A 12,530-nucleotide genomic window follows, 5' to 3' on the forward strand; every position below is an offset into this window, starting at 1 on the left:
TTGTAAAAGTGTGACTACGTTTCCTTTAAATGTCAGAATTTTTCACTTATTTACAAAAAATCAGGAGTGTGTTTAGTGTGAGACTGATAAGCTTAACAGAATATTCTACATTAGAGGTTAGTGCTTTAAGGCAAGATTTTTACTTTGTTTTATGTACTGTAGAGTCTTAACTTGAGTGTGTGTGCATGCCCACTTGCTTCAGTCGTGTTCAACTCTTTGTGACCGCATTGACTGCATCCCTCCAGGCTCCTCTGTCCATGGGATTCTCCAGGCAAGAATACTGGAATGGGTGGCCATGCCTGCCTCCAGGGGATCTTCCTGACCCACGTATTGAACCCGCGTCTCCTGCATCTCCTGCATTGTTCGTGGATTCTTTACCGCTGAGCCACAGGGGAAGCCCTAACCTGAGTGTACCTCGTGTTAAGCAGAGTGGAAATCATTGTGATAATATTGTTGGGGAAATATTTACTCCTCTAAAAACATGTAAGCAGTTTTTATATTTATCATAAGCAAAGGGAAAAATCAGTACTGCTCATCTCCCTCCCCCTTCTTGATTTCCAAAGTCCCTTCATCTCTCACTAGAATTATTCTCCTGGTGTCATAACCTGCCGCTTTGCTCCTCCAGGCCACTTTACATGGACATTAAAGTCATCTCTCTATCAATATAACATAAAACTGAGCAGGCAGCGCTTCATAAAGTTCTTCAACAGTTGCCTGTTCCGTGCAGATAAGTTGAGACTGCTCCTTGGGCTGTTTGAGGAGAAGCCCCTGGGCCTTCTGGCACGGTCACTGTACCGCCTTCGACATGACTGTTCACACTGCCTTCTCCAGCACACCCAGCTGTTCCAGCGTCAGTGCTTTGCACTTGCAGCTCCTTCTCTAAGTGCTCTTCCCCCTGTCCTCGTCTGTGTGATGACCACCTTCTCACTTGTTCTAGACTTAGTTCTCATGCAGCTCTTGCTCTCTGGAGACTTCCTCTCGTGTCTCAGGGCCTTACACACACTCCTAGGCGAGCACCGCTCACGTGTGGTATTCCCACTGTTTCCAATTCTTTGCTCCCCACAGTCAAGGCAAAGCCTATATACGTTTCTTGTCTTTTGTCTTTATAGACTCAGTGCCTAGCATGTAATAGAAACTTATTAAATATTGATCAAATGCATAAAACTGTTCATGTGTAATGGTCATTTCAAACACTTTAGAATATTTAGAAAAATATTATTAGGTTTTGTCCAACTTAGAAGAAGATGAGAACCTAAGTTTCCATTACCAGATGCGTGGATAAAGCAGACATGGCATATGTATACAATGGAATATTATTTAGCCACAGAAAAGAAGGAAACAATGCCATTTGTAGCTACATGGATGAGCCTAGAGATTGTCATACTAAGTGAAGTAAGTCAGAAAGAAGAAAACAAATACCATATGATATCATTTATATGTGGAATCTAAAATATGATACAAATAAACTTATTTATAAAACAGAAACAGACTCACGAAGAAAACAGATATATGATTACCAAGGGGAAAGGGGGTCAGGGAGGGATAAATTAGGAGGTTGGGATTTTGCAGATACCAACTGTTAATACTGTATTTGTTGTTATTATTGAGTTGCTAAATTGTGCCTGATTCTTTGCAACCCCATGGACTGCAGCATGCCAGGCTTCCCTGTCCTTCAGTATCTCCCAAAGTTTGCTCAGGTTCATGTCCATTGAGTTGATGATGCTATCTAACCGTTGCATCCACTGATGCCCTCTTCTCCTTTTGTCTTCTATCTTTCCCAACATCAAGGTCTTTTCCAATGAGTTGGCTAAAGTATTGGAGCTTCAGGTTCAGCATCAGTCCTTCCAATGAATATTCAAGACTGGTTTCCTTTAGGATGGATTGGTTGGATCTCCTTGCAGTCCAAGGGACCTCAAGAGTCTTCTCTAGCACCACAGTTCAAAGACATCAGTTCTTCAGTTCTCAGCCTTCTTTATGGTCCAGCTCTCACATCCATACCTGACTACTGGAAAAACCATATTTTTGAATATACAGACTTTGTTGGCCAAGTAATGTCTCTGCTTTTTAATACACTGTTTAGATTTGTCACAGCTTTTCTTCCAAGGAGCAAGTGTCTTTTAATATCATGGCTGCAGTCACCATCTGCAGTGATTTTGGAGCCCAAGAAAATAAAATCTGTCACCGCTTCTACTTTTTCCCATCTATTTGCCATTAAGTGGTGGGAAAGGGTAACACAATCTTAGTTTTTGAATGTTGAGTTTTAAGCCAGCTTTTTTTTTTTTTTTTGCAAGATAATATTTTTTTGCTTCTTTTTTTAATATGAATTTATTTATTTTAATTGGATGCTAATTACTTTCAATATTGTATTGGTTTTGCTATACAACAACATGAATCCACCACAGGTATACACGTGTTCCCCATCCTGAACCCTCCTCCCACCTCCCTCCCCATACCATCCCTCTGGGTCATCCCAGTGCACCAGCCCCAAGCATCCTGTATCCTGCATCGAACCTGGACTGGTGATTCGTTTCTTATATGATATTATACATTTTTCAATGCCATTCTCCCAAATCATCCCACCCTCTCCCTCTCCCACAGAGTCCAAAAGACTGTTCTATACATCTGTGTCTCTTTTGCTGTCTCGCATACAGGGTTATTGTTACCATCTTTCTAAATTCCATATATATGCGTTAGTGTACTGTATTGGTGTTTTTCTTTCTGGCTTACTTCACTCTGTATAATAGGCTCCAGATTCATCCACCTCATTAGAACTGATTCAAATGTATTCTTTTTAATGGCTGAGTAATTTGCCAACAAAGGTTCGTCTAGTCAAGGCTATGGTTTTTCCTGTGGTCATGTATGGATGTGAGAGTTGGACTGTGAAGAAAGCTGAGCACCAAAGAATTGATGCTTTTGAACTGTGGTGTTGGAGAAGACTCTTGAGAGTCCCTTGGACTGCAAGGAGATCCAACCAGTCCATTCTGAAGGAGATCAGCCCTGGGATTTCTTTGGAAGAAATGATGCTAAAGCTGAAACTCCAGTACTTCGGCCACCTCATGCAGAGAGTTGACTCATTGGAAAAGACTCTGATGCTGGGAGGGATTGGGGGCAGGAGGAAAAGGGGACAACAGAGGATGAGATGGCTGGATGGCATCACTGACTCGATGGACGTGAGTCTGGGTGAACTCTGGGAGTTGGTGATGGACAGTGAGGCCTGGCATGCTGCGATTCATGGGGTCACAAAGAGTCGGACACGACTGAGCAACTGAACTGAACTGAACTGAATACTCCATTGTGTATATGTACCACAGCTTTCTTATCCATTCATCTGCTGATGGACATCTAGGTTGCTTCCATGTCCTGGCTATTATAAACAGTGCTGCAATGAACATTGGGGTACATGTGTCTCTTTCAATTCTGGTTTCCTCGGTGTGTATGCCCAGCAGTGGGATTGCTGGGTCATAAGGCAGTTCTGTTTCCAGTTTTTTAAGGAATCTGCACACTGTTCTCCGTAGTGTCTGTACTAGTTTGCATTCCCAACAACAGTGTAAGAGGGTTCCCTTTTCTCCACACCGTCTCCAGCATTTATTGTTTGTAGACTTTTGGATAGCAGCCATTCTGACTGGCATGAAATGGTACCTCATTGTGGTTTTGATTTGCATTTTTCTGATAATGAGTGATATTGGGCATCTTTTCATGTGTTTGTTAGCCATCTGTATGTCTTCTTTGGAGAAATGTCTATTTAGTTCTTTGGCCCATTTTTTGATTGGGTCATTTATTTTTCTGGAATTGAGCTGCAAGAGTTGCTTTTATATTTTTGAGATTAGTTGTTTGTCAGTTGCTTCATTTGCTATTATTTTCTCCCATTCTGAAGGCTGTCTTTTCACCTTGCTTATAGTTTCCTTTGTTGTGCAAAAGCGTTTAATTTTAATTAGGTCCCATTTGTTTATTTTTACTTTTATTTCCAATATTCTGGGAGGTGGGTCATAGAATATCCTGCTGTGATTTATGTCGGAGAGTGTTTTGCCTATGTTCTCCTCTAGGAGTTCTATAGTTTCTGATCTTACGTTGAGATCTTTAATCCATTTTGAGTTTATTTTTGTGTATGGTGTTAGAAAGTGTTCTAGTTTCATTCTTTTACAAGTGGTTGACCAGTTTTCCCAGCACCACTTGTTAAAGAGATTGTCTTTTCTCCATTGTATATTCTTGCCTTTTTTGTCAAAGATAAGGTGTCCATAGGTGCGTGGATTTAACTCTGGGCTTTCTATTTGTTCCATTGATCTATATTTCTGTCTTTGTGCCAGTACCATACTGTCTTGATGACTGTTTAAGCCAGCTTTTTCACTCTTCTCTTTCACCCTCATCAAGAGGCTCTTTAGTCCATCTTTACTTTCTGTCTTCTGCCATTAGAGTGATATCATTTGTATATCTGAGGTTGTTGATACTTCTGGCAATCTTGATTCCAGCTTGTAAGTCATCCAGCCCAGCATTTCAGATGATATACACTACGTGTAAGTTAAAAAGCAAGGTCCTACTTTATAGCACAGGGAACTATATTCAATATCCTGTAATAAACCATGATGGAAAAAATATGAAAAAGAATATGTATATAACTGAATGACTGTTATATACCATTTTAACACAACATTGTAAATCATGTAAAGCAACTATGCTTCATAAAAAAGAAGCTGAGGAATTTATATTTGAACATCCATGTTGTGTGCATTTTACACAATCTAGTATACTACATTGATGGGGGTTGTGTGCCCCTTTAACTAACTAGTCGTATGACTTTAGGCAAGTCACACAGACCTCTTCAAGCAGTCTTCTTTTGTAAAGTGATTTTAACAAATCTTTTTTTTTTTGGTAATGACTGAAATATTTTTATTTTATGGACTGCTGGTACTAGTTTAGGATTTTGTTGGTAGCATGTTCTTTGAGAAAAGCATGCCATTTAAATTAGTCCTGTTGGGCAACTGTTGGTGTTTGCTTGTGAACTGACCCTGATAAATCCATGCTGCTACTGCCGCTGCTTACTCTGTGTGACTCCATAGACGGCAGCCCACCTGGCTGCACCATCCCTGGGATTCTCCAGGCAAGAACCCTAGAGTGGGTTGCCATTTCCTTCTCCATAATGATAAATCCATAGTTTTCCTACACTGGGAGTTGTTATTATCCAGTCAGCTTCAATACCATCTAGTTAGTAGTATTTTCAAAAACATTGAACCATTGGTTAGGTTTTCTGCTGCTTCCTGAAAAGGTTATGAGATGAAGTAAATTAAAAAATATATATTTGTAATTGTGTATTCTGGTTGTTATAAAAAAAAATGTTTGGCAGTTGTTCATATGGTTTTATTCTGACACTTTCAAGCTATCAATTCAGTTCACGTCAGTTCAGTTGCTCAGTCATGTCCGACTCTTTGTGACCCCATGAATTGAAGCACGCCAGGCCTCCCTGTCCATCAGCAACTCCCAGAGTTCACCCAAACTCATGTCCATCCAGTTGGTGATGTCATCCAGCCATCTCATCCTCTGTCGGCCCCTTCTCCTCCTGCCCCCAATCCCTCCCAGCATCAGTCTTTTCCAATGAGTCAACTCTTCGCATGAGGTGGCCAAAGTATTGGAGTTTCAGCTTTAGCACCAGTCCTTCCAATGAACACCCAGGGATAATCTCCTTTATATGGACTGGTTGGATCTCCTTGCAGTCCAAGGGACTCTCCAAGAGAGTCCAAGAGTCTTCTCCAGCACCACAGTTCAAAAGCATCAATTCTTTGGCACTCAGCTTTCTTCACAGTCTAACTCTCACATCCATACATGACCACTGGGAAAACCATAGCCTTGACTAGATGGACCTTTGTTGGCAAAGTAATGTCTCTGCTTTTCAATATGCTATCTAGGTTGGTCATAACTTTCCTTCCAAGGAGTAAGTGTCTTTTAATTTCATGGCTGCAGTCACCATCTGCAGTGATTTTGGAGCCCAAAATAATAAAATCTGACACTGTTTCCACTGTTTCCCCATCTATTTCCCATGAAGTGATGGGACCGGATGCCATGATCTTCGTTTTCTGAAGGTTGAGCTTTAAGCCAACTTTTTCACTCTCCTCTTTCACTTTCATCAAGAGGCTTTTTAGTTCCCCTTCACTTTCTGCCATAAGGGTGGTGTCATCTGCATATCTGAGGTTATTGACATTTCTCCTGGCAATCTTGATTCCAGCTTATGATTCTTCCAGCCTAGCGTTTCTCATGATTTACTCTATGTATAAGTTAAATAAGCAGGGTGACAATATACAGCCTTGACATACTCCTTTTCCTATTTGGAACCAGTCTGTTGTTCCATGTCCAGTTCTAACTGTTGCTTCCTGACTTGCATACAGGTTTCTCAAGAGGCAGGTCAGGTGGTCTGGTATTCCCATCTCTTTCAGAATTTTCCACAGTTTATTGTGATCCACACAGTCAAAGGCTTTGGCATAGTCAATAAAGCAGAAATAGATGTTTTTCTGGAACTCTCTTGCTTTTTCCATGATCCAGCAGATGTTGCCAATTTGATCTCTGGTTCCTCTGCCTTTTCTAAAACCAGCTTGAACATCTGGAAGTTCATGGTTCACGTATTGCTGAAGCCTGGCTTGGAGAATTTTGAGCGTGTAAGATGAGTGCAATTGTGAGGCAGTTTGAGCATTCTTTGGCATTGCCTTTCTTTGGGATTGGAATGAAAACTGACCTTTTCCAGTCCTGTGGCCACTGCTGAGTTTTCCAAATGTGCTGGCATATTGAGTGCAACACTTTCACAGCATCATCTTCCAGGATTTGAAATAGCTCCACTGGAATTCCATCACCTCCAATAGCTTTGTTCGTAGTGATGCTTTCTAAGGCCCACTTGACTTCACATTCCATGATATCTGGCTCTAGGTGAGTGATCATACCATCGTGATTATCTTGGTCATGAAGATCTTTTTTGTACAGTTCTTCTGTGTATTCTTGCCACCTCTTCTTAATATCTTCTGCTTCTGTTAGGCCCATACCATTTCTGTCCTTTATCGAGCCCATCTTTGCATGAAATGTTCTAATTTTCTTAAGGAGATCTCTAGTCTTCCCCATTCTGTTTTTTTCCTCTATTTCTTTGCAGTGATCGCTGAGGAAGGCTTTCTTATCTCTCCTTGCTATTCTTTGGAACTCTGCATTCAGATGCTTATATCTTTTCTTTTCTCCTTTGCTTTTCGCTTCTCTTCTTTTCACAGCTGTTTATAAGGCCTCCCCAGACAGCCATTTTGCTGTTTTGCATTTCTTTTCCATGGGGATGGTCTTGATCCCTGTCTCCTGTACAATGTCAAGAACCTCCATCCATAGTTCATCAGGCACTCTGTCTATCAGATCTAGGCCCTTAAATCTATTTTTCACTTCCACTGTATAATCATAAGGATTTGATTTAGGTCATATGTGAATGGTCTAGTGGTTTTCCCTACTTTCTTCAATTTAAGTCTGAATTTGGCAGTAAGGAGTTCATGATCTGAGCCACAGTCAGTTCCCGGTCTTGTTTTTGCTGACTATATAGAGCTTCTCTATCTTTGGCTGCAAAGAATATAATCGATCTGATTTCGGTTTTGACCATCTGGTGATGTCCATGTGTAGAGTCTTCTCTTGTGTTGTTGGAAGAGGGTGTTTGCTATGACTAGTGCATTCTCTTGGCAAAACTCTATTAGTCTTTGCCCTGCTTCATTCCATATTCCAAGGCCAAATTTGCCTGTTACTCCAGGTTTTTCTTGACTTCCTACTTTTACATTCCAATCCGCTATAATGAAAAGGACATCTTTTTTGGGGTGTTAGTTCTAAAAGGTCTTGTAGGTCTTCATAGAACCGTTCAACTTCAGCTTCTTCAGTGTTACTGGTTGGGGCATAGACTTGGATTACTGTAATATTGAATAGTTTGCCTTGGAAACGAACAGAGATATTTTGTCGTTTTTGAGATGCATCCAGGTACTGCATTTCGGACTCTTTTGTTGGCCATGATGGCAACTCCATTTCTTCTAAGGGATTCCTGCCCACAGTAGTACATGTATATAAATGTTATAAAATATTTTCAAGTTAATGTTTATAGTCCACTTTTCTTTACTATTCCTCTCTGGTTACTAGGTTTCACAGTGAACAAACAGTTTCAACTAATAGTAGAATCAAAATAAGAAAATTTACTTGTGTTATAGTAACTTCTCTTCAACTTGTTTCACCTACCGGATTATAAACTTTATAACAGCCATACCTTTGTAGTTCTCACACCACGAGATACTATTCCTTGTACATAAATGCTATGAATGTAGATGTTAAATCAGTGTTGAATGAATGAAGTGATGTATTAATACTACCTTAAGATAAAATTATGTTGCTACTTCTACACTTGCAATATAGGATTTTTTTTCTCATTCCTAAAATAGAGAAAAATTCCTGTGCCAGTGTTAACTTGCTTCTAACTGTGTGCTTACATACTTCCAGAATTATCAGTAAAATAACATGAAATGATGAAAACACAAAGACTATTGCCATGTAAGTTAGTTTATTGAAGTCCCTATTTTGGTAATATAAAATACACATTCCCTTAAAGGAGTAATTTGCAGTCCATAGTGGTTTTTTACTTTCTAGATTCCTTCTCAGTTTTCATTACCTATAGCATCTGATGATTGTCATACCAGAGCAAATGTAAGAATGTCAATTTTTATTTTTAAATGTTTATTGAGTGCCCACAGTGTGCACAGAAGACTTCAAAGATGGATGTGTTAGAACCTCTTCTCTTAAGGAGTATTTGGTCTTACGCAATAAGTACACACATGACAAGGAAAAGTACAAAGCATCTAGGAAGGTCAGTGACGGGAAGAAAACAGCTGGTCTTATAGGAGGATATTTTTCTAGTAAGTTTATTGCAGGGAATATGTCACTGGCCCAGAATCATCACTTAGCTTCACCTGCCCTCCTCGATCATGGCTGTCTTCAGCCAGAGTGGCTCTATCTGTGGCTTCCGTGCTGCCCTGCCCTCCCTGACAGACAGAGGAGCCAAGGGCAGCCCTGATGACAGAGAAGCAACCGTCCCTCCAGAGACTCTAGCTTCCTCGGTGACTGCCTGGCTGTGCCAGGTGCCTCACCCTGATGGCTCACGGTGAATAATGTCAAAAGTGCAAGCAGCCCCTCTTCCTACAAGAAACCTACAAGACTGTGTGGCAGGGTCCCACCTCCAAATGTAAGGGGAAGCCTGGAACATCCAAGGGAAATCCCAGCCTCTAAGAAGCATTCGAGTTAGGAAAGGCCATGAGATAAGATTTGCACTAATGAGTATCTAGAAGAAGTGTACTGGAGATTGCTAGAAATGGTTTCCACATTCTTCTGGTAGAGTTTCTGAAAGCAGCTCCTTCTCTCTTTCCCTCCCAAATGGGAGATGACAGGAAGAGGATGCACAAACTGTTGATTCTGGATCCAAAGGGGGATTAATGTTAGAAAGAAGACTACACTTTTAAGGGAGAGGAGCATCATGGAAAAAGCTAGAGCCTTGATGAGACTGATTGAACCGCCCTGCCTCTAGCCTTCCTGCTATACAATACATTTCTTTATTATTTAAGATCTCTTGAGTTTTATCTTCTTTGTTATGCCCTAAAACATATTATTGTATTTATATAAATGGGATTTTACTAGGCAGGCTATTTTGTGGTCTTTTTTCTTTTTTTTGCATATTGAAGGAAAGTTATGATCCACCTGGTGGCTCAGATGGTAAACCGTCTGTCTGCAATGTGGGAGACCTGGGTTCAATCCCTGGGTTGGGAAGATTCCCTGGAGAAGGAAATGGCAACCCACTCCAGTACTCTTGCCTAGAAAATCCCATGGATGGAGGAGCCTGGTGTCCATGGAGTTGCAAAGAGTCGGACACGACTGAGCGACTTCACTTCACTTTCACTAGACAGCGTATTAAAAAGCAGAGACATTACTTTGCCAACAAAGGTCCATCTAGTCAAGGCTATGGTTTTTCCACTAGTCATGTAATGTGAGAGTTGGACTATAAAGAAAGCTGAGCACAGAAGAATTGATGCTTTTGAACTGTGGTGTTGGAGAAGACTCTTGAGAGTCCCTTGGACTGCAAGGAGATCCAACCAGTCCATCCTAAAGGAGATCAGTCCTGGGTGTTCATTGGAAGGACTGATGCTGAAGCTGAAACTCCAATATTTTGGCCACCTGACCCGAAGAGCTAACTCATTTGAAAAGACCCTGATGCTGGGAAAGATTGAAGGCAGGAGGAGAAGGGGAGGACAGAGGATGAGATGGTTGGATGGCATCACCAACTCGATGGATATGAGTTTGGATGAACTCTGGTAGTTGGTGATGGACAGGGAGGCCTGGTGAGCTGCGGTTCATGGGGTCGCAAGACGACTGAGGACTGAAATGAACTGAACCGATGTTATGTAAATTTACCATGTAAATATGGATCTCATATCACCATTTAAAATTAATTAGTTCATGTTGCGTGTGTGTGTGTATGTGTGTGTATAACTTGACTTTGTTGTTGTTGTTTAGTCACTCAGTCGTGTCCAACTCTTTGTGATTGAATGGACTATAGTCCGCCAGGCTCCTCTGTCCGTGTGACTTCCCAGGCAAGAATACTGGAGTGGATTTCCTTCTCCAAGGGATTGCTTGATAAATTGTACTAGTTATCTCTCTACAGAAATTTTATTTTACTTTTTACTTTTAGTTTATTTGTTGATTAGCCCAAGAACTCTGTGGCTAAAATGACACGTATTTATCATCTCATGGTTTCATAGGTCTTGAATCCAAGCATGGCTTAGCTGGGTCCTCTGTTTGAAGTCTCTTTAGAGGCTGCAGTCATAGTATTAGCTGGAGACAGAATCATCTCAAGGTTCAACTGGGCAGATCCCAGCTTCCTCAGTGATTGTTGACAGGATCCAGCTCCTGGAGAGCCTGTGGATAGAAGACTTCAGTTCCTTCCTCACTGTTGATGTTAAGTAACCTCTGCTCCTTCCTGATGCTCCTCTTCCCCAGAGCAATCAGACAAGAAGAGCCAGCAAGACAGAAGCCACAGTCTTTTGTACCATGATCTCAGAAGTGACATCCATCATGTTAGCTGTATCCTGTCCTTGAGAAGCAAGTCCCAAGATCCAGCTGACACTCCAGGGGAGGGGATTACACAAGGGTGCCACTGCTGGGAGCCTGGGATCAGTTTTAGAAGGCTACCTGTCGCACTTTCTGACTTTTATAAGCAGTGCTGTGGTGAATGTTCTTATATATGCATCTTTCAAAACCCCTTCTGATGTGGGCTCAGTTGTGTACCCCAAATTCATATGTTGAAGTTGTAATCCCCAGTACCTCAAAATGTGACTAAAGAGATAATTAGGGTTAAATGAGCCTTGTGGGGGTAGGCCCTAAACCAACATGGAGTGAGGTCCTCTTATAAGAGGAGATTAGGACACAGACATGCAGAGTGAAGACCACATGGAGACAAAGGGTTATCTGCAAGCCAAGGAGAGAGGCTTCAGAATGAAATCAGCTCTTCCAAAACCTCAATCTAGACCTCTAACCTGCAGAACAGAGAGAAAGTAAATTTCTGTTGTTTAAGCCACCTAGTCTGTGGTACTTTGTTATGGCAACACTAGAAAGCTAATAAACCCCTCTATGAATATCTGGGTTAATATATTACTAATTGCCTTCCAGAATGTACATTGCCATCAGCAATCTATAAAAGTGCCCACTTCCTCATGTATTCAGTAACATTACACATTATTACCTTTTTTAGCCTTCATCAATCTGACATCTGGTATCATATTATTCGATTTTACACTTCTTTGAATTCTAGTAAATTTGGACATCTTTTTCCATTTATTATTGACTATCTGTTTCTAATTTGTGTATTTTTCCTCAATTTTGTGTTAATTTTCTCATTTTTATGTTAGAGAATTTGTATTTTTCTTTTTGGTTTATAAGGAGTCCTTGACATTAGGGATATTAATTTTTCATCAGGTTGCAAATGTTTTCCCTGAATTTTTGCTTTAAAATTTGTGATATATTTTGCAAAACATAAATTTTAAATTTAAAAGAGATGGCATTTTTCTCTTCTGAAAGAACTTTAGAAATTCCACTGAATTTTTTTTTCTTCTAGTTTTATTGAGATACAATTAACATACAGCACTGTATAGGTTTAAGGTATAGATCATAAAGATTTGAAAGATCATAAAGATCTATCACTTTCTTCTTTTACTTCTACACATATGAAGTCTCTAACTATTGAGTTCAGTAGATAAATATTGATATTATTTTCTTATAGCTATCTTATGGGTTCATCTTATAAATATCTAATTCTTCTTGAATTTATGTGTATATGATTTACAAGACAGGAAACATCATTTTCCCCAATGATTAGTCACTTGTTCTAATTCCATTTAATAAATCCATTCTTTCCCTAATGATCTGAAAGTATACTTTATTATACAATTGCTGCTGCTGCTGCTAAGTCGCTTCAGACGTGTCCGACTCTGTGCGACCCCATAGAC

The 12,530-nt window shown here is 40.4% G+C and overlaps 1 protein-coding gene across 1 annotated transcript in view; it reads left to right on the forward strand.

Moving 5' to 3' along the window:
* Window positions 1–12,530, forward strand: part of MCC (MCC regulator of WNT signaling pathway) — a 533,449-nt gene that overhangs the window by 7,557 nt on the left and 513,362 nt on the right. The window lies entirely within an intron of this gene.

This window comes from Bos mutus, chromosome 10 (assembly GCF_027580195.1).
Source record: "Bos mutus isolate GX-2022 chromosome 10, NWIPB_WYAK_1.1, whole genome shotgun sequence".
In the NCBI taxonomy this organism is placed as follows: Eukaryota; Metazoa; Chordata; class Mammalia; order Artiodactyla; family Bovidae; genus Bos; species Bos mutus.